This window comes from Pleurodeles waltl, unplaced genomic scaffold (assembly GCF_031143425.1).
Source record: "Pleurodeles waltl isolate 20211129_DDA unplaced genomic scaffold, aPleWal1.hap1.20221129 scaffold_70, whole genome shotgun sequence".
In the NCBI taxonomy this organism is placed as follows: domain Eukaryota; kingdom Metazoa; phylum Chordata; class Amphibia; order Caudata; family Salamandridae; genus Pleurodeles; species Pleurodeles waltl.
The window spans coordinates 1,644,468-1,665,859 of NW_027150391.1; the positions used below are offsets into that span (position 1 = coordinate 1,644,468).

General features: G+C 47.8%; 2 non-coding genes across 2 annotated transcripts; both read right to left on the reverse strand.

Moving 5' to 3' along the window:
- Positions 1-3,950: 3,950 nt before the first annotated feature.
- On the reverse strand, positions 3,951-4,039 carry TRNAR-UCU (transfer RNA arginine (anticodon UCU)). The gene is given in 2 exon segments: positions 3,951-3,986; positions 4,003-4,039. It is a non-coding gene; the product is annotated as a tRNA-Arg (tRNA).
- A 16,869-nt stretch (positions 4,040-20,908) lies between these two features.
- TRNAQ-CUG (transfer RNA glutamine (anticodon CUG)) lies at positions 20,909-20,980 on the reverse strand. The gene has a single exon. It is a non-coding gene; the product is annotated as a tRNA-Gln (tRNA).
- Between the last annotated feature and the right edge of the window lie 412 nt (positions 20,981-21,392).

Sequence of the window (21,392 nt, forward strand, 5' to 3'; positions counted from 1 at the left end):
TGCCCCCCTGGGGTCAAGCCAGGCTTGTCCCAGGATGGCAGAACAAAGGACTTCCTCTGAGAGAGGGTGTTACACCCTCTCCCTTTGAAAATGGTGTGAAGGCAGGGGAGGATTAGCCTCCCCCAGCCTCTGGAAATGCTTTCTTGGGCACAGATGTGCCCAATTCTGCATAAGCCAGTCTACACTGGTTCAGGGGACCCCTTAGCCCTGCTCTGGCGTGAAACTGGACAAAGGAAAGGGGAGTGACCACTCCCCTGACCTGCACCTCCCCTGGGAGGTGTCCAGAGCTCCTCCAGTGTGCTCCAGACCTCTGCCATCTTGGAAACAGAGGTGCTGCTGGCACACTGGACTGCTCTGAGTGGCCAGTGCCACCAGGTGACGTCAGAGACTCCTTCTGATAGGCTCCTTCAGGTGTTGCTAGCCTATCCTCTCTCCTAGGTAGCCAAACCCTCTTTTCTGGCTATTTAGGGTCTCTGTCTCTGGGGAAACTTAAGATAACGAATGCAAGAGCTCATCAGAGTTCCTCTGCATCTCTCTCTTCACCTTCTGCCAAGGAATCAACTGCTGACCGCGCTGGAAGCCTGCAAAACTGCAACATAGTAGCAAAGACGACTACTGCAACTCTGTAACGCTGATCCTGCCGCCTTCTCGACTGTTTTCCTGGTGGTGCATGCTGTGGGGGTAGTCTGCCTCATCTCTGCACTAGAAGCTCCGAAGAAATCTCCAGTGGGTCGACGGAATCTTCCCCCTGCAACCGCAGGCACCAAAAAGCTGCATTACCGGTCCCTTGGGTCTCCTCTCAGCACGACGAGCAAGGTCCCTCGAATCCAGCAACTGTATCCAAGTGACCCCCACAGTCCAGTGACTCTTCAGTCCAAGTTTGGTGGAGGTAAGTCCTTGCCTCCCCACGCCAGACTGCATTGCTGGGAACCACGACTTTTGCAGCTACTCCGGCCCCTGTGCACTTCCGGCGGAAATCCTTTGTGCACATCCAAGCCTCGGTCCACGGCACTCTAACCTGCATTGCACGACTTTCTAAGTTGGTCTCCGGCGACGTGGGACTCCTTTGTGTAACTTCAGGTGAGCACCATTTCACGCATCCTCGTAGTGCCTGTTTCTGGCACTTCTCCGGGTGCTACCTGCTGCTAAGAGAGCTCCTTGTCTTGCTCGACGTCCCCTCTAAGTCCTGGTCCAATTTGCGACCTCCTGGTCCCTCCTGGGCCACAGCAGCTACCAAAAACGCTAACCGCACGATTTGCAGCTAGCAAGGCTTGTTGGCGTTCTTTCGGCGGGAAAACACTTCTGCACGACTCTCCACGGCGAGAGGGATCCGTCCACCAAAGGGGAAGTCACTAGCCCTTTTCGTTCCTGCAGAAACCTCAGCTTCTTCTGTCCAGTAGAAGCTTCTTTGCACCCACAGCTGGCATTTCCTGGGCATCTGCCCATCTCCGACTTGCTTGTGACTTTTGGACTTGGTCCCCTTGTTCCACAGGTACCCCAGATTGGAAATCCACCGTTGTTGCATTGTTGGTTTGTGTCTTTCCTGCATTATTCCTCTATCACTACTTCTTTGTCTTTTGGGGAACTTTAGTGCACTTTGCACTCACTTTTCAGGGTCTTGGGGCGGGCTATTTTTATAACTCTCACTATTTTCTAATAGTCCCAGCGACCCTCTACAAGGTCACATAGGTTTGGGGTCCATTCGTGGTTCGCATTCCACTTTTGGAGTATATGGTTTGTGTTGCCCCTATCCCTATGTGTCCCCATTGCATCCTATTGTAACTATACATTGTTTGCACTGTTTTCTAAGACTATACTCCATATTTTTAGTACTTTGTACATATAACTTGTGTATATTTGCTATCTTCACTCTGAGGGTACACTCTGAGATACTTTGGCATATTGTCATAAAAATAAAGTACCTTTATTTTTAGTATAACTGTGTATTGTGTTTTCTTATGGTATTGTGCAAGTGACACTTGTGGTACTGTAGTAGCTTCACACGTCTCCTAGTTCAGCCTAAGCTGCTCTGCTAAGCTACCATTATCTATCAGCCTAAGCTGCTAGACACCCTATACACTAATAAGGGATAACTGGGCCTGGTGCATGGTGCAAGTACCCCTTGGTACCCACTACAAGCCAGTCCAGCTTCCTACAGGGGGTTTAGAGAGAAATACTGCAGAGCTCTAGGTGTCCTTTTTGTGTTTCTTTTGGGCTAAAGGTCTAATCTTTAAAGATAAATATCTCCACTAGTTGGGCCAATATTCTCCACCATGGGCTTGCTTTGCTCCTGCTGGCGAGGTTTAACCATCAGGTGCATTTCAACAGGCCTCTTGGCTTCTGAAGGCTTGCACTCTGTGGAGAGCTGGATATGCTTATTCCCGGCACCAGCCATCTCCTCAGGCTGGTGCAGGGAACAAGGCTCTTGGTGTGTCTCAACTGTCGGTGGGAACATCTTGCACAGCCACTCCCCTACCAGCCAGCAGAACACCCTCCTGCCCCAACTACCAGGTCCGATGGCCTTCTGGTTATCTCCTCGAGTACCCGGGGGCAGTGGTGTCAAGGTATTCCCCAAACTGGTCCTCAGAGGACATAAAAGGGACAATGCCACTGGCCCTGGAGAGACGCCTCCTAGTCCTCAGGGTCAGCACATGTCAAAGTCTTTAGTTCATCTTGGCAGGACATCTGGTGGCTTCTCCTTCCAGCTGGGCATTCTTCCTCTGGTGTCATCTCCCAGGTCCTGAGACTTCTTCACTGTCTCTTCCTTGTGCAGTGTTTTTTAAGAGGAGTGGAATGTTTTCAATACCAGACACCCCGGCCAGTCCTAGGATGCCACATTATCCCTCCACCCCTGTTCCAATCCTCCTACACAGCATTCTGAGACGATTCAACACAGCAATGTCAAATTTGCTGTGGAAAGAGCTCCTCTGACGACCTCAGCGCCGCCCATTGGTGAAATCACTGAAAGTCCCCTTCCCTCCAAGACCACAAAGGTGAGCCCATCCTGTTTTGGCTCCAGACATCTGGGCTCTCTCCTTTGTCCCGATGGGCCTGGGCTTCCCCATTGCCGGGGCTGTGTAACAAGCAGAGGAGGATTCCCTCCCCCAAACCCATCTTTTTCCAGGAAGAGTTGAGGCAATCACTTATAACTGTTCCTGATTCATAGGGAGGCCTTTATTCCCTCCAATGGGGAGCAGAGTGAATAACTTAGCACAGTAAAGGGGACAGAGGCCTGGAGTCTGATTATGAGCTGAGCAAGTAATATGACAAACCCTGAAATTCCATAAGATGTGAATTTAGTGTTTTGAAAACTACAAAATCAAACTTGGCGTGCTTGTTTTACCCCAGTTTGACAGCTTTCTGGACTGTGTAGGCCTAAGTGGAGCAAAACTGCACTTTAGGGCAGATTATCCTAAACTGAGAAACAGAGAGGGATACTTGATGAAACCATCTTGGATTAGATGTCCTGCTCAAGAATAGTTAACAAATCCAGAATCTGCCAGGACCCCGCTCTGTTCAGCCACTGACCAAGACCCAGTGCGCCCACCAGTGATAACCCACAGAGGTCTCTGGTGAAACCGCCCAAGATGTCAAAGGACTACAGACACCGCGGGCCCCAAGTGCTAAGATCCCCTCAAACCCGAACAGCAATTAGTGGATGAAACCCCTCCCTGCCCAGTGCGCTCTGCACCCTCAGTGCGCGGGCGAGTGTCCTGCATCTGAGAGGGAGTCACTGACCTCAGTTTGGGCCTGTATGTGATGTATAAAGCTGGGCTCGGAAAGGCGTCATCGGGACGCTACACATAACTCCCGGTAACCCGCTGGGGAACCAAAAGCAGCTAAAATACATAGACACACACCAGCTCAGTCCCCTTCGTCTCCACCTGCAATCTCTCAAAATTCATGAATTAACTTTCCTATCATAACTTGAAATGCTGGGTTTTCAAAAACGACTCTGGTGGGATTCGAACCCACAACCTTTGAATGCCTTCACAGCCAGCCTAGAAGTCCAACGCGCTATCCATTGCGCCACAGAGCCTGTGTATAAGAAAGTGTGTTTCTGCAAACAGCCACCTGTAGGAGCTGCGCGTGTACGAGCACTAGTGACGGAAACTATGGACACTGAGTCACCGATGCTCTTATTTCATCTGTTTTTTTTATTAGTGATAACAGTGATGCAGAGGCCGTGCAAATATATATTTCTACATATGAAACGGAGAAGAACTGGATTTTCCTTCCGCCGGAAGCTTCTCTTTGCTGGGCCCTAATGTTTGTCTTCTGAACAATCCATGTGTCATTAGCACCCCCTCTGCTGCTCTCAAGAATTCCCCTTACATGTCCGCATCAGCCGAGGGTCACGTGACACATACACTAGATTTCTAAATACTCTGATTGCTAAAGCTCCAACAACTTGGCCACTTTCAGTTTCGCCTACTTTAAATACGTAACAAGCCTGACTCATCTTCTCTTCTGTTCTGACACGGTGATAGGTCAGGCCCGGTTCTAAAGGTGGAACCAGATGGGCCAGCACCGCCCCTTCCCAACCCACCAAAGTTAGCCTTGAAACCCAACGAGGACCCTTCCCAAGTTGAAAACCACGTCATCCAATCATGTAACTGTCTTGGCTTGCTCCAGCGCCTTGGGCTATTTTAGGTGCCTGGGAATGTGTGACGTCAGTGAGGATGGTGTGTGCTATGATCATGTGCACCACAGGGGCATCCGGTGACACCCCCACCGTGCGGAAGAGGCTGCAGGATCTGATCACACAGAATACAAGAGATGAATGAAACAGTCACATGGATGAATTAATCTGAAATGATTCTGCCATTTTATGAAAAGTAATTGAAAATGAGCAATCAGTATATGGCTTAATAGTGTTTTGTGCACGACCTGATTAGACTTCACTGCACACCAAAAAAGCGTGCACACACACAAACACACCCACACACACACACCCATAGGCAGCAGCAGTGAAGCTGAGGCTGACAGAGAAGGGAGAGGTGGGTAGGAGAGGCAGGGCCATTTGGGCTGGATATCCTTTTTTAGGGTCGAGCCTGCGTCGCAGGCGCTAGCGAGACACTTAAGGTATTAGAAAAGGGCTCGGAGCCCCGTCGACGTCACGTCAGTGTCTTTCATTGGCAAGTTGGCTTGCCTGTTAGAATCTGCCTCTTTTTATTAGTGGAAGGCACGCATACGTCATGCCTTTTCCGTGGTTAGCCCTCCTCGAGCGCAGCGACCAAGTACTGAAAACATGCGAGGCTCGCTGGGGTTGTGGACTACTTTTTCTCTGTTTTCGGAGCGCGATCTCGCTGAGCAGAAATCGAGAGCTTCATTAATGCACTTTTGCTGGTAAACTGTACAGCGCGATCGCGCTGTTTTTTTCTTTTAATGCAGGGAAAATCCGGTTGGGAGTTTACAACTGTGAACAGTTGTAACTCCGACAAATGCGAGACCCTAGTGCATTGCAAATGCTTGTTTTTTTTGCAGTGCCTGCAAGATTCCCATGCCTGGTGTGTGACACCCAGGCACCCTCACGCACCCATGTTACCCAATGGCGTAGCAGAACCTGAAGGGCTCCCCTGCAAAGTACATGGAGGGGGGCGCCTCCTCCACGTCCCACCACCTGCCAGTTTGATGAGAGGGCCCTTGTAGCTCGGGGGGAGGGGGCAACACCACAGGGGCTTTTGTTACGCCACTGATCGTAGCCCACTAAGGAGTCTGTGAACCTGGTGTCGGGGCGTGGACTCGGCAGATGCCTCTCAAGCTTGTCAAACGTTAGGTCCTTTGGTGCTTATAACCCACCACACTGCACACATCCAAAGGCCACACACATTTAGGGTCAGACAGTTGCAGAAGTTGGGTCACAGGCTCTCGCTGAAAGCCAGGGAAAAGCACTCCACCGCGGCTGTGCACGGCTGAAGGCTGTGTGACGCTGGGGTCAGATACCTGCGAAGGGCAGGGAGCAGGACCCGAACATGGCCTTCATCCCATTACATATACGCAAAGGGTAGCCCCAGGTGTAGGAAGTTGGCTCTGTATATACTATATCAAAATGAGATCTAGTGTGCACAGAGTCCAGGGGTTCCCCAGAGGCTTAACTGAGGCTACAGTAGATAATATTAATGCTCTTTTTTGTGGTATCGTGGTCAAGGAGTTAGGCTTATCAGAGGGTAGTGCAAAGCATTTATTGTACACACACAGGCAATATAGGAAGCACACACTCAATGACTAACTCCAGGCCAACTGTTTTTATATAGAAAAATATATTTTGTTACTTTATTTCTAGAACCACATGATTCTGATTGCAGGCAAGTACATTTACAAGTATGTAGTAAGCATATGTATCAACGCCATTTTGTTTAACTTGGCAAGTTAAACGGTTGTCAAGTAAGTAGCAATAATCTCTTTTAAAAGTTGACATAGTGCAATTTCCAAATTGGGGGGAAGAAAAGTTATTACGGTTTCGAGGTAAGTACAGGACTTACAGTTCCAGTCTCTGGGGGTTAGGATGTCCACAGGTTAGGGTTCAAGTTAGCCCCTAACACCCACCACCTGCAACACAGGGCAGGCCGGGTGCGGAGGTCATAGTTGCTGCAAGATTTAAAATGGGTTCCTATGGAGACTGGGACACCCAGAATTGGTTCTGCCAGCAGGTAAGGACCCGCTTCTTCAGAGGGCAGACCTGAGGGGTTTAGGAGAGCACTAGGGGGGCCACAGGTCAGCACCAAACACACTCCCTCAGCGGCACAGGGGTGGCCGGGTGCAGGGTGCAAACTCAGCATCGGAATCCCAATGCTTTTGTATAGGGGACCCCGGGGGTCACAAGAAGGCTGCAGGCTAGGTCCAGGAGGTTGGTTCAGGGAAACCACAGACTAGACAAAGAGGAGCGCCGCATGCTGCATGTTGCACTGGATGTTGGGTTCCCCAAGGCCCGGGTATATTTTGACATCAGGTTTCTTTGTCCGGATCTTTCACAGGCAGGGGAGTTCTCTGGATTTAGCCTGCAGGTGGTATTGTGGTGGTCAGGATGGATCAATCCTGGGTGGACACTAGGTCAGAATCACCTGGGGATCTGCCCTAGACCACAGGGCCACCTGGACATGGCCCATGGGTGTCAGGTGCAGAATGAAGAGGGCTCAGAATCCGGGGCGGTTCTGGAGTCCTTTGCTGGAGCTTCTTTGTAGACAGGGTTGCTGTTCTCCGGAGATCTTGGTCCTCTGGTGGGCATGCAGTCCTCTTGGGGCTTTTAAGAGGTCACTGGTCCTGCAGGATGTGTCGCCTTTTTGAAGCAGGGTCTTCAGAAGCTGGAGGCAGGCCGGTAGGGCTGGGGCCTAATCGGTTGGTTTCTGCAGACTTCTCTGCTGGGGGTCAGCTCAGCAATCCTTCTTTCTTCTTGTTGCCTTCTTGAGGTTGCCAGGAATCTGGTGAGCTGGATTCAAGGCGGCCCTTAAACCCTGGATTTAGGGGCGTTAAAGGGGTCAGGAGGCAGTAGCCACTGGCTACTGTCCCTGAGGGTGACTACACCCTTCCGGTGTCCACTCCCTTTGGGGAGGGGGACACAGAACTAACTCTATTGTTCCCTGTCCTCCAATCCAAGATGGAGGATTCTGCAGGGAGGAGTTCTCTTCAGCTCTGGTCCTAGCTGAAGTGGTCACTCCTCCTTGTTTTTCTTAATTTTCCTGTCAGGCTTGTTGCCAAAAGTGGGGCTTTGTTCGGTGGGCGGGCATTTTCACTACCTGAAGTGCCCTGGGGCACTGTAACAGGAGGTCTAAGCCTTTGAGGCTCACCACCAGGTGTTACAGTTCCTCAGGGGGGAGGTGTGAAGCACCTCCACCCAGCGCAGGCCTTGTTTCTGGCCTCAGAGAGCACAAAGGCTCTCACCCCATGAGGTCAGAAACGTGTCTGGAACTGGCAGGCTGGCACAGACTGGTCAATCCTGCACTAGACGTTTGGCTAAAATACAAGGGGCATCTCTAAGCTGCCCTCTGGGTGCATTGTACAATAAATCCAACACCGGCATCAGTGTGGGTTTATTGAGCTGGGAAGTTTGATACTAAACTTCCCTGTCTACAGTGAAGCCTACATGGAGCTGTGAAGTTTGTAATGACAAACTCCCAGCCCATGTACTTTATATGGCCACACTGCACTTACAATATCTAAGAATGGGCTTAGACACTATAGAGGCATATTGCTCATGCAGCTATGCCCTCACCTTAGGGCTGTAAGGCCTGCTAGAGGGGTGACTTACCTATGCCACAGGCAGTGGTTGGTGGGCATGGCATCCTGAGAGGGCTGCCATGTCGACTTCACCCTTTTCTCCCCACCAGCACACACAAGCTGCAATGGCAGTGTGCATGTGCTTGGGGAGGGGTCCCTTAGGGCGGGATAATACATGCTGCAGCCTTTAGGAACCTTCCTTGGTCACAAAGCCCTTGGTACCACTGGTACCTTTCACAAGGGACTTAGCTGCATGACAGGGGTGTCCAATTGTGGGAACAAGGGACAGTTTTAGGGAAATAACCCTGGTGCTGGGGTTTGGTTTGCAGGATCCCAGCACTCTCAGTCAAGTCAGCATCATTATCGGGCAAAAAGTGTTTGTGGGGAGGTAACCATGCCAAAAGGGGCACTTTCCTACACCAAGACTTCTATGTGTGGTATAGGGATAGTTAAACTATAAACATACCGCAAAAATCCTGTTCAACCTGTATTCCTTCTAAACAGCATGCCATTGAAAATGATCCATGATGCATACATGCAAGCAAAGGAAGAATATATATTTTATTTTTCATGCAGAAATTCTCACAGTAGTCCATTGGCATAACAGTAAATACAATTTATATTTACTTATAATTCAACATTCATATAGTTTTTATTTTTATGTAACCCAGTTAAATGTCCAATTCATTTCATTATGCTCTCTCCCCATTCATCATACAGGCTCTCATCCACACCTTAACATACTCCTTAGAAACTGGGCATTTACAGATACCTGCATCCCACACTCGCTACACACTGCCAAAGGTTGTGTACAGCAGGGTTTGAATGCCTGCAGAGGCAGGAGTGCAGGTTCTATCGACCAGGCAACTCTTCCTCCTCAACCCCACTGCACACAGCCAAAGGCCTCGTGCTACAGGTTGGAAGTACACAGAGTGTGGAGCACAGACAAGAGACCAAGCCCTGCACTCCATTCCCGCTGTGCACAGCCATGCACAGAGGAAGAACTGATGCCGACAGTCCATAGACAATCTGCCTGCCCTCAAAGTCCAACACTTTCAGAAATGTGGGTAAGCTCATAGTAAATATGAAGCCTCCCAAGTCCAACATTTCTCTTAAACTGGTAAAGTTTGGAGTGGGAATAATAAATCTGCCCCATCAAATCTCAACACTTTCCCCATGTAGTTACATTTGGAGTGGGAACAGTAAATGTCACCCAACTCTATCACTTTCCCCACTGTGGTTGTGTGGAGTGGAACTAGTAAATCTGAACCTCCCAAAGTCCAACACATTCCCTAGTAGTTTGGAGCGGGAATTGTAAACCTAACCCCCTTCAGGCCCAACACTTTCCCCAATGTGGTTCTGATTTGTTGTAAGAATAGTAAATCAGCCTATCTAAATTCCAAAACTTTCCTCAGTGTGGTTAAGTGTAGAGTGTGTATAGTAAATCTACCCCCTTCAAAGTACAACACTTTCTACAATGTGGTTACGTTTGGAGTGGGAATAGTAAATTAGAACTTCCACAAAGTACAACACTTTCTTCAATTTGACTAAGTTTTTAATGGGCATACTCAATGTGAATTACATAACGTTTTGACATTTGTTTGTATTTCGCTTTATGAATCTTAAAACATTAAAGTAATGTATAACATAAATTGTTTCTTTCTTCATTAATATAGTTTTGCTAAGTATATTTTTTATATTATTTATTGTATGCATTTTCTAAACATCTCTTTTAACCCATTCTGTGCCGCAGACGTAATGGTTATGTCCCGCAGCACAGTGCTCATGTGCCGAGGACGTAACCATTACGTCCTGGGCACTGAGCTCAGAGGGAGCGCTAGCGCTCCCTCTGTGGGCTTCCCTCCCACCCCCCCAAGGCAGGGAGGGAAGGGGAAGCCCTTCCCCTTCCACCTGACCCCCCCTGACCCTCCCTTACCCCCCAGTGACGTCTGATGACGTCAGCACACAAATGGGTGCTGACCTCATCAATGGCCACTTCCCCATTGCGCTGGAAGCTCAGCTTCCAGCGTGATCGGAAGAGAAATGCATTTCTCTTCCAATCAAGTGATGGGGCCCTGAGAGGCTTCAAAGGGAAGGAAAGGAATTTCCTTCCCTTTGAAGTCTCTCGGAGCATTTCAAAAGCCGGATCTTAAAGCGATCCGGCTTTTGAAATGCCCACTAGACACCAGGGATTTTTTTATGTATGGAAACTGGCACGAGGGGAGCGACCACTTGGGCAAGGGTCGCTCCCCAGGGGGGCAATATTTTTCAAGGCCTTTTCTGCACACCCTGGGGGACGATCGCCCTATTGTTAGGCCGATCTGCCCCCGGGGGGGGGGGGGCGGGGCAGAATCCACTAGGCACCAGGGGTCATTTTTTTAGTTTTCTTTTTTAGTTGGGGAGCGACCCCATAGGCTATTTAGGCTATTATATTTTGGCTATTTCTGCCCCCCTTGGGGGCAGATTGGCCTATTTTTATGAGGCCAGTCTGCCCCCAAGGGGGGCAGAAACCACTAGACACCAGGGATTTTCTTTTTTTAACTCCAAATTCACAGAAGGGGAGCGACCCCTTAGACAACGGTCGCCCCCGGGGGGGACACATTTATTTTAGACCATTTCTGCCCCCTCTATGCGCAGATTGGCCTATTGTTATTAGGCCAATCTGCACCGGGGGGGGGGGGGGGGGGCAGAAACCTCTAGGCGCCAGGGACATTTTTTGTTGTTTTTTTTGTTGTTGTTGTTTTTTAAAGGTGGAGAGCGACCCCTTAGGCAAGGGTCGCTCCCCTGGGGGGCACATTGTATTTAGACCATGTCTGCCCCGCTTGGGGGCAGATCGGCCGGTTTTTGTTAGGCCAATCTGCCCCCAAGGTGGACAGAAACCACTTAGGCACCAGGGATTGGGGTGTGTGTATGCGTGTGTTTTCTTTAGGGGGCAGTCTCTTGGGTAAGGGTCGCTCCCCATGGGGGCACATTACTGTTGGCCATATCTGCCCCCAAGAGGGGGGGGCAGAAAGCCCACCAGAGGCCAGGGAAGTTTTATTTTTTTTAAATAAGAGGGTGGGGGTATGGCCATACCCCAACCCCAAATAAATGGGGCCAAAGTTGTTCTGCCCACCAGTGGGCAGATGGTACAATTACCCCTGATCCACACCCCAGGGGGGCAGAAAGTCTACTAGATGCCAGGGAATAAAAAATAAATAATATATTGGGGTGGTGGCTACCAACCAGTATGGGCCTGGTTATGCCCCCACCCCAACCGAAGGGAGTAACACTCTTTCAGCTCTCCCCCGCACTCTAAAACATCTTATCCCACAGCAAGCAAGAAGACATTTGATTATTTTGGGTTTTAGTTTTACAATTGGGCCATGAGAGCTTGGCTAACTCTCAAAATCATCCCACTTGGAATGGTGAGGGCTGCACTTTATGGACTTTGGGACGCTGTCATGTAGACAAATCCACAAGACCTAGACACATCTGAAAACTAAACATCTGGGTGATTCCAGGGTGGTGTGTTTCATATGCACCCGCACCATTTTTGTACCCACAATTCCCTGCAAACCTCCAACTTTGCTGGAAATCACACATTTTTCCCACGTTTTTGTGATGGAACCTTCCGGAATCTGCAGGAATCCACAAAATTCCTACCACCCCGCATTGTCTCATCTATACCAATAAAAATTCTGCTGCACTTGTCAGCCTAAAAATGTTTTTTTGCAAACTGCCCTTTTGGACCTCCTTTAGTTCCCCCTCAATATCAACATGTTTTTGGCTCTTCCCTTTCACAAGCACTTGGCCCACCTACACAAATGAGGTATCATTTTTACTGGGAGACTGAGGGGAACATTGGGTGGTATGAAATTTGTCCCAGTGCGGTGATCCCACACGGAAATGTGGGAAGAATTTGATTTTTTTAGCTAAATTTGAGGTTTGCTGAGGATTCTGGATGAGAACACATTGGGGGATCCACGCAAGTCACACCCGACTGGACTCTCTTGGGTGTGTAGTTTTCAGAAATGTCTGGGTTTGGTAGGTTTCCCTAGAAGGCTGCTGAGCCCAGGACCAAAAGCGCAGGTGCCCCCCGCAAAAACAGGTAATTTTGTATTTGATAATTTTGATGTGTCCAGACAGTGTTTTGGGGCATTTTCTTTCGCGGGCAGTAGGCCCACCCATAAAAGTGAGGTACCATTTTTATCGGGAGACTTGGGGGAACGCTGGGTGGAAAGAAATTTGTGGCTCCTCTCAGATTCGAGAACTTTCTGTCACCGAAATGAGAGGAAAAAGTGTTTTTTAGGCCAAATTTTGAGGTTTGCAAAGGATTCTGGGTAACAGAACCTAGTGAGAGCCCAACAAGTCACCCCATCTTGGATTCCCTACGTGTCTAGTTTTCAAAACTGCACAGGTTTGCTAGGTTTCCTTAGGTGCTGGCTGAGCTAGAGGCTAAAATCCACAGCTAGGTGCTTTTAAAAAAAAAGCTCTGTTTTCTTTGTGAAAATTTGATGTGTCCACTTCTTGATTTGGGGCTTTTCCTGTCACTTGCGCTAGTCCTACCCCAACGAGTGAGGTACCATTTTTATCAGGATACTTGGGGGAACGCTGAGTGGGAGGATATTTGTGGCTCCTCTCTGATTCCAGAACTTTCTGTCACCAAAATGAGAGGAAAAAGTGTTTTTTTGGCTACATTTTGAGGTTTGCAAAAGATTCTGGGTAACAGAACCTGGTCAGAGCCCCACAAGTCACCCCATCTTGGATTCCCCTAGGTGTCTAGTTTTCAAAACTGTGCAGGTTTGCAAGGTTTCCTTAGGTGCCGGCTGAGCTAGAGGCCAAAATCCACAGCTAGGTACTTTGCAAAAAACAGCTCTGTTTTCTTTGTGAAAATGTGATGTGTCCACTTTGTGTTTTGGGGCTTTCCCTGTCGCGGGTGCTAGGCCTACCCCCACAAGTGAGGTACCATTTTTATCAGGAGACATGGGGGAACACTGTGTGTAAGGAAATTTGTGGCTCCTCTCTGACTCCAGAACTTTCTGTCACCGAAATGCGGGGAAAAAGTGTTTTTTTGGCCAAATTTTGAGGTTTGCAAAGGAGTCTGGGTAACAGAACCTGGTCAGAGCCCCACAACTCACCCCATCTTGGATTCCCTTAGGTGTCTAGTTTTCAAAACTGTGCAGGTTTGCTAGGTTTCCCTAGGTGCCGGCCGAGCTAGAGGCCAAAATCCACAGCTAAGTACTTTGCAAAAAACAGCTCTATTTTCTTTGTGAAAATGTGATGTGTTTATGTTGTGTTTTGGGGCTTTTCCTGTCGCGGGCGCTAGGCCTACCCCCACAACTGAGGTACCATTTTTATTAGGAGACTTGGGGGAACGCTGGTTGGAATGAAATTCGTGGCTCCTCTCTGATTCCAGAACTTTCCGTCACCGAAATGAGAGGAAAAAGTGTTTTTTTTGGCCAAATTTTGAGGTTTGCAAAGGATGCTGGGTAACAGAACCTGGTCAGAGCCCCACAAGTCACCCTATCTTGGATTCCCCTAGGGGTCTAGTTTTCAAAACTGTGCAGGTTTGCTAGGTTTCCCTAGGTGCCGGCTGAGCTAGAGGCCAAAATCCACAGCTGGTCACTTTGCAAAAAACAGCTCTGTTTTCTTTGTGAAAATGTGATGTGTCCACATTTTTTGGGGGGCTTTTCCTGTCGCGGGCGCTAGGCCTACCCCCACAAGTGAGGTACCATTTTTATCAAGAGACTTGGGGGAACGCTGCTTGGAAGGAAATTGATGTTTTGGGGCTTTTCCTGTCACAGGCGCTAGGCCTACCCCCACAAGTGAGGTTCCATTTTTATCGGGAGACATGGGGGAGCGCTGGGTGGAAGGAAATTTGTGGCTCCTCTCTGACTCCAGAACTTTCAGTCACCGAAATGAGAGGAAAAAGTGTTTTGTTGGCCAAATGTTGAGGTTTGCAAAGGATTCCGGGTAACAGAACCTGCTCTGAGCCCCACAACTCACCCCATCTTGGATTCACCTAGGCGTCTAGTTTTAAAAATTGTGCAGGTTTGCTAGGTTTCCCTAGGTGCCGGCTGAACTAGAGGCCAAAATCCACAGCTAGGTACTTTGCAAAAAACAGCTCCGATTTCTTTGTGAAAATGTGATGTGTCCACGTTGTGTTTTGGGGCTTTACCTGTCGCGGGCGCTAGGCCTACCCCCACAAGTGAGGTACCATTTTTATCAAGAGACTTGGGGGAACGCTGGTTGGAAGGAAATTGATGTTGTGGGGCTTTTCCTGTCGCGGGCGCTAGGCCTACCCCCACAAGTGAGGTGCCATTTTTATCGGAAGACTTGGGGGAACACTGGGTGGAAGGAAAGTTGTGGCTCCTCTCTGATTCCAGAACTTTCAGTCACCAAAATGAGAGGAAAAAGTGTTTTTTTGGCCAAATTTTGAGGTTTGCAAAGGATTCTTAGTAACAGAACTTGGTCAGAGCCCCACAAGTCACCCCATCTTGGATTCCCCTAGGTGTCTAGTTTTCAAAACTACGCAGGTTTGCTAGGTTTCCTTAGGTGCCGGCTGAGCTAGAGGCCAAACTCCACAGCTAGTCACTTTGCAAAAAACAGCTCTGTTTTCTTTGTGAAAATGTGATGTGTTCATGTTGTGTTTTGGGGCAGTTCCTGTCGCGGGTGCTAGGCCTATCCACGCAAGTGAGGTACCATTTGTATCGGGAGACATCGGGGAACACAGAATAGCAAAACAAGTGTTATTGCCCCTTGTCCTTCTCTACTTTTTTTCCTTCAAATGTAAGACAGTGTGTAAAAAAGACATTTATTTGAGAAATGCCCTGTAATTCACATGCACACCCCAGAATTCAGAGATGTGCAAATAACCACTGCTTCTCAACACCTTATCTTGTGGCCATTTTGGAAATACAAAGATTTTCTTGATACCTATTTATCATTTTTTATATTTCAGCAAATGAATTGCTGCATACCCGGTATAGAATGAAAACACATTGCAAGGTGACGCTCATTTATTGTCTCTGTGTACCTAGGGTTCTTGATGAAACTACAAGCCCTATATATCCCCGCAACCAGAAGAGGCCAGCTGATGTAACAGTATATTGCTTTAAAAAATCTGACATTGCAGGAAAAAGTTACAGAGTAAAACGTGGAGAAAAATGTCTGTTTTTTTCACCTCAATTTCAATATTCTTTTATTTCAGCTGTTATTTTCTGTAGGAAACACTTGTAGGATCTACACAAATGACCCCTGCTGAATTCAGGATTTTGTCTACTTTTCAGAAATGTTTAGCTTTCTGGGATCCAGCATTGGTTTCTCACCCATTTCTGTCACTAACTGGAAGGAGGCTGAAAGCACAAAAAATAGTAAAAATGGGGTATGTCCCAGTAAAATGTCAAAATTGTGTTGAAAAATTGGGTTTTCTAATTAAAGTCTGCTTGTTCCTGAAAGATGGGAAGATGGTGATTTTACCACCGCAAACCCTTTGTTGATGCCATTTTCAGGGGAATAACCACAAGCTTTCTTCTGCAGCCCTTTTTTCAAAATTTTTTTTTTTTAAAACGAAATTTTCACTGTATTTTGGCTAATTTCTTGGTCTCCTTCAGGGGAACCGACAAAGTCTGGGTACCTCTAGAATCCGTAGGATGTTGGAAAAAAAGGACGCAAATTTGGCGTGGGTAGCTTATGTGAACAAAAAGTTATGAGGGCCTAAGCGCGAACTGCCCCAAATAGCCGAAAAAAGGCTCTGCACAGGAGGGGAAAAGGCCTGGCAGCGAAGGGGTTAATATGTATATTTTTTTACACATTGCTTTACAATACCATGTTTTCTGTAATATTTTTTACCAAAAATATTATTTAACTACACAATAATTAAATATACACACATTGGTGTAGTTCTGGTGTGCATACATTTTCCTTTGTACTTATACACTTTTTTAAACATGTTGTATGGTCTTTTTTATCATCAAAATATTTATGTTTTTAAACATTAAAATTTAATTAAAAATAGTGAAAATGCAGTGTTTTTTATTAGTATTGTTAATGTATACACGTTTGTACATTTGTTTTGGACACAGAATACACGTTTTCTATGTTATTTATTATTGTATGAACATTAGTAAATACCATTTTTTTTATTAAGTTGACTTTTATGGGACGCAGATTGAAAACAAATTCCATCATAAGTGCAATCAAAGCAAATTTAGTTCTACAGTCTCTTTAGCTCTGCACCTTTTATGATGACAGCTGCGGGTACCAGAAGTACAAGGTGGCACTGTGCCGGCCCTGCCCTTCTTGGAGCAGGGGTTACGTTGTTACTCTGTAAGTGCTTCCGCATCCCAGTGGACGGCGTTGCATGGGCCCAAACATTGTTTGCAGTGACTGCCTGTCACATGCAGGGGCAGCTGCTCCTGTATGGCGGAGGAGCGTCACCTGCTGCTGAAAGCAGAAAAGAAAAGTGATAATGAAAGTATTTTATTATCACTTTATTTTTTCACTAAGTGAGGGTCGGACGAGGCCAGCCATCCCCACGTCACCAGGGAGGAGGAGTGGTATGTGCACTTCTAAGTGCGCATGTTAGTTTGGCGGGCCGTCTGAGTCCGGCCACACCCACATGTGCACTTAGAACTCCCCATCAGGCTGTTATGTACAGCCGGGTGGAGATCAACGGCAGGCTCCCACTCCCTCCCTGAGCGGCATTTCTGCCCGCTCCGTCCAATCCCAGCACTTCTCTCATGCTGGTAACAGCACAAGAGAAGTGTTGGGATTGGGTGGGGAGTGGAGGAAGAAGACAAGAAGAATAGAGGCGGTGGGAGTGGCGGAACACCAAGGCAGCAGGTACGTTTTTTTTATTTTTTATTACTGGTTCCCCCCCTCCACGCGGTGCCCCTCTGCCCCCCAGCCCTTTCTGGCAGCAGCCACTCTTGGTAAAAAGAAGGGCAGAAGAGTCAGCACGGGGGATGTCAGGAAGGATAGAACCAGCAAGGATGTGAGTCAGGCAAGTGAGAGGAGGAAGAGATGGAGGAAGGGAGAAAGAAAGAGTGGGAGGAAGAAAGGTAAATAAGGAAGAGAGGGGGAAAGGAATGCAGTGCCAATCTGCAGGGGGAGAAGAGCGGGCGTGGGCATTTATCATTGGGCATTTTGCGATGGGGGAGCAGACGGAGCCATTGGACACCGTTTTCTAAAGTCCCACGGTCACTAGTACTTCTGTACTGTGCTTTAAATGGGCAGGTACTGTCCAGTACCGAGTACCTGCACTTCTCCAATTTGAAATGGAGAGTACCTGCACTTCTCAGCACTCCTACAATACATTTAATGGTAGAGTACCAGCACTTCTCGACTGCAAACAGATACTCTAAGTAGTGAGTACTTGCACCTCTATGTTTCCATTTAAAGCCCTGCTTCTGTGACCACCTTGCCCCCCACCCCCACCAGGGTTTATTGCAGCAGGCAGAGCTAGGGTTGCCACCTGGCTGCTTTTGTAAAGACCTGGCCAGTATTTGTAAGTTTAGGCCAGTAAATATGATGCGAAAAACAGTGACATCTGATATTTTTTGTTTTAAGAAATATAAACCTAAAACAGCAAACAGATAAAGAAATCAAATTAAAAAGTGTTTGAGAACTGTCTATTTTTTTCCCTAAATGATCATTACAACAAGTAAAGAGATATTTGCCTGTTAGAAAGGAATCCTGACACTTGTACACTTCTTATTTTTCACCTAACAGCTCTTGACTGTTCCAGAAGAGCAACATGTAAATACAAAGCTGGTATTTTTCTCTAAGAGAGGTGGTAACCCTAGTCACAGGGGGATGATAAGTAGAGAGACAGAGAGAGAGGAGGAAATAGAAATAAAGATGAGGGTAGCAGAAGGAGAGTGAGTGTTGAGGATAGAGAGAAGGTAGAATAGAGCAGAGAGAAGGCGAGAGATGAGGACGGATGTATAAGAGAGGCGGATGAAGGGAGTGGGCTGAGATGAACATTTGGGGAGAAGAGGGGTGCAAGAAGTGCAAACAGAGTAGTTAATATGCAAGTAGATGAAATTATAAAGTATGAAAGACAAGTAATCTGCCTGAACCTAAACCTATTTTAGCAGGGGCATAGGTTTTTGGGGGGGAGTGTTTGGGGGGTTAAACTTTCTGGGTACTTTCTGATACATAGCTGGGTAAGGTGGTTTCATTCAGGTATGGTGAGGTGTCTGTCGCATTTCACCAGGAATTTTTACATACACACAGACAAATAACCACACACTCGCTCCCTACTTTGAAAGTCTTCAAAATGTTGGTTATTTTACAAAATATTGTGTTTTTCGCTCACTTTGTACTCCTACCAATCCACGTTTCTCTCCCTTTTCACAGTCCCCTAGGCGCCTGTCATGTACCCTGCCTGTCCTGTAATGTATTTTAACATCATATGCATTGAAGCTCACAACTAGGGGTGGGCAGCAAACTCGGTTCCGCCAGCGGAGTTCTCAGAGTTGTTGCTACCCCGCTTGGAGCGTAGAGTTCAGCAAAAAAAACTCCACCTACCGTTGGCGGAACAGAGTTTACTGGTGCGCTTGTGCTCACCCATGATGTCGGTCGAAGGGGAGCCTGACGCCTGTCAGACGTGGAGGGCAAGCACAGGGAGTGCTGTGTGCTCGAGCTTCAGGACAGTGCGCGAGCCTGGTAGCGCACCACGGTGGAGGGCGGAGCGCGCGGACACCTGTGGGAGCATCCCACAGAGGCCGGCAGTGACAGCCACAGTGAGAGGGCTGTGGCACCACCATGAGGAACTGAGCTGGGCCCATATTGCTTTTGTAACCCCTGCACCGCAGACCCACACAGGGTCATGGTGACGTCTGCTAGGCCTCCGCTGCCCACCATGAGCGAGAGGGATACCCCCAAGTAGGCGAGTTGGGAGCGAGGTTGACGTCTGGACAGGAAAAGGTGCACCTTCAGACCTGGTTCTCCCCCTTCTGTCCTGTGCTGCCCTCTGTACCTCAGTCTTGAGGAACCGGGTGGCTGATTTCCCCCTTTTAACTACCGGCCTGTACCCGTTATGTATATTAATGTAAAAGTATAGTCGTAGGTTATGGATTTTATTGTCCACTTTTCTGCACCATTCATTGTGGTTTTACTTCGCAGCTTACATCCTCCTTAGGTAACCTCTATTACACTCAGATTTAGATTACACAGAACCTCAGTAAATATATTTTTTGTCAGCCCACCTCATGTGCTTTCCTTTTGAGAACCATCTCCTGTATCTTTCTCATCTGTCTCCCCTTGTGGCGTAACTGCCTCCTCAGGACCCCCCCCCCCCCCGACAGTGGTGTTACTATAAGCGGATTTTAGGATGGGCCACATTGGATCACAGATAAACAAGAGGGGCAACCTACACAGGGCAATTGTAAAATGCGTCTGCTTATTCATAACGTAAGCATGTTTGCTTAAAATGTTTAAAGCTATGTCTGTCTCTATATACCTGCGTATATCTTAAGACATGCACATACACAGACATAGATGTAAACGTTTTAAGCAGAATAGCTCTGCTTTAATGTGTGTGCCAAGGCGAAAATCTGTGTTGCCTCCCGGTATATGCGATCACCCCAAGACTCCATCAGCACACAGAACTCCGCGGAATTCCACAGAGTTTTTTGATGACTGCGCGGAATTCCAAGGTGTGGCACTCTGCAAGCTTCGCCCAGCCCTACTCACAACCCCCACTCCAATCTTACTCACCAAGCTACGCCCCTGAGTTTTAAGACTGCTTGCAAAGCTCTTTCAGTGGATAAACTGGCTCTACCATGTCCAGGGTCTCTGGAATTATGTGATTGCGCGGACTCTGTGCTTTACGCAAAATTAGGGTATGACAAATTTGCCACATAATCCATCATCTGCTGCGTAATCTGCAGATTTTAACAAAAAAACTAAATTGATTTCTAGCTCAAACGGTTCAAAAGTTACTAACAACGCAGCAACAGGTGTTACCGCGCAGTTAAAGGCATTTTGCAACGGGTGACTGGTCACCTTTCTGTTACTTATTGCTACCTCTGGGTGTTAAACTTTTACTAAAGAGGTGCAACATTTGCCCATACAGTGTTAACAAGTGTAAAAATGGCAAAATAATGAGCTAATCATAATAGAAAATATGCTGCACTATGCCACATAATTTGCCTTTTCTTGCTGTATTATTTCATCAACCGTGCCGCATAATTTGACCTTACCCTGAGGCGTAATACCAGTGGCCGTAACAATATCTACAAACAAATCAAGAGCCCAGCAGGGCGCTTTGGTGTTACTCTGCCACCGCTTGCACCCAGTTGTACTCTAGGAAGCACTGATGTGACTGAATAAGGAGGCGCTTGTTTGGGAGTCAGAGGGCCGAGCATCCCGGTGTTTAATGCTAACAAGTCCTAACTGGGGGTCATAGGCGGGAAGAGAACTGGTTGGCAGCGTATTACAATTTTATATATTGTTTAAAAGGAGAAACGACCTGAAAACAGTAACCCCTGATTAACCACAAAAGCAATCGATATCGTCTCAAATCACACACGGGGGGCTACAGAGGGTCTTCACACGACTCTCCATAAAACCCTCCCTTTAAACAGGATGTCGAGTGATTAGAAATAGACAAGTGACACAAGAACAGCGCTGCTATTTGCTGATCATTGTCAACACTGTAATGGTGTAAAGTTCGTCTTATTTGCAAATAAATAAAACCCTCAGGTCCCACCGAGATTTGAACTCGGATCGCTGGATTCAGAGTCCAGAGTGCTAACCATGACACCATGGAACCGGCTGATGCGATTAACCCACGCGGAGGTTTCACTGCAGGAACAAGGTGACAGAAGGCGTGACACCCTCCTCTTTCTGCTCTCCAGGGTGCCCGTCCAATCAATCAATCAATCAATCATAGTATTTATAAAGCGCGCTATGTACCCGTTAGGGTTTCGAGGCGCTGAGGTGGGGGGGGGTGGAGAGGCTGTTTAGCGGTCGAAGAGCCAGGTCTTGAGGAGCCTTCTGAATGTGAGGAGGTCCTGGGTCTGGCGTAGCGGAGTGGGGAGAGAGTTCCAGGTTTTGGCGGCGAGGAAAGAGAAGGATCTGCCGCCGGAGGTCTTGCGCTGGATTCGGGGTACGATGGCTAGGGCGAGGTTGGCGGATCGGAGTTGGCGTGTTGGGGTGTAGAAGTTGAGTCTGGTGTTGAGGTA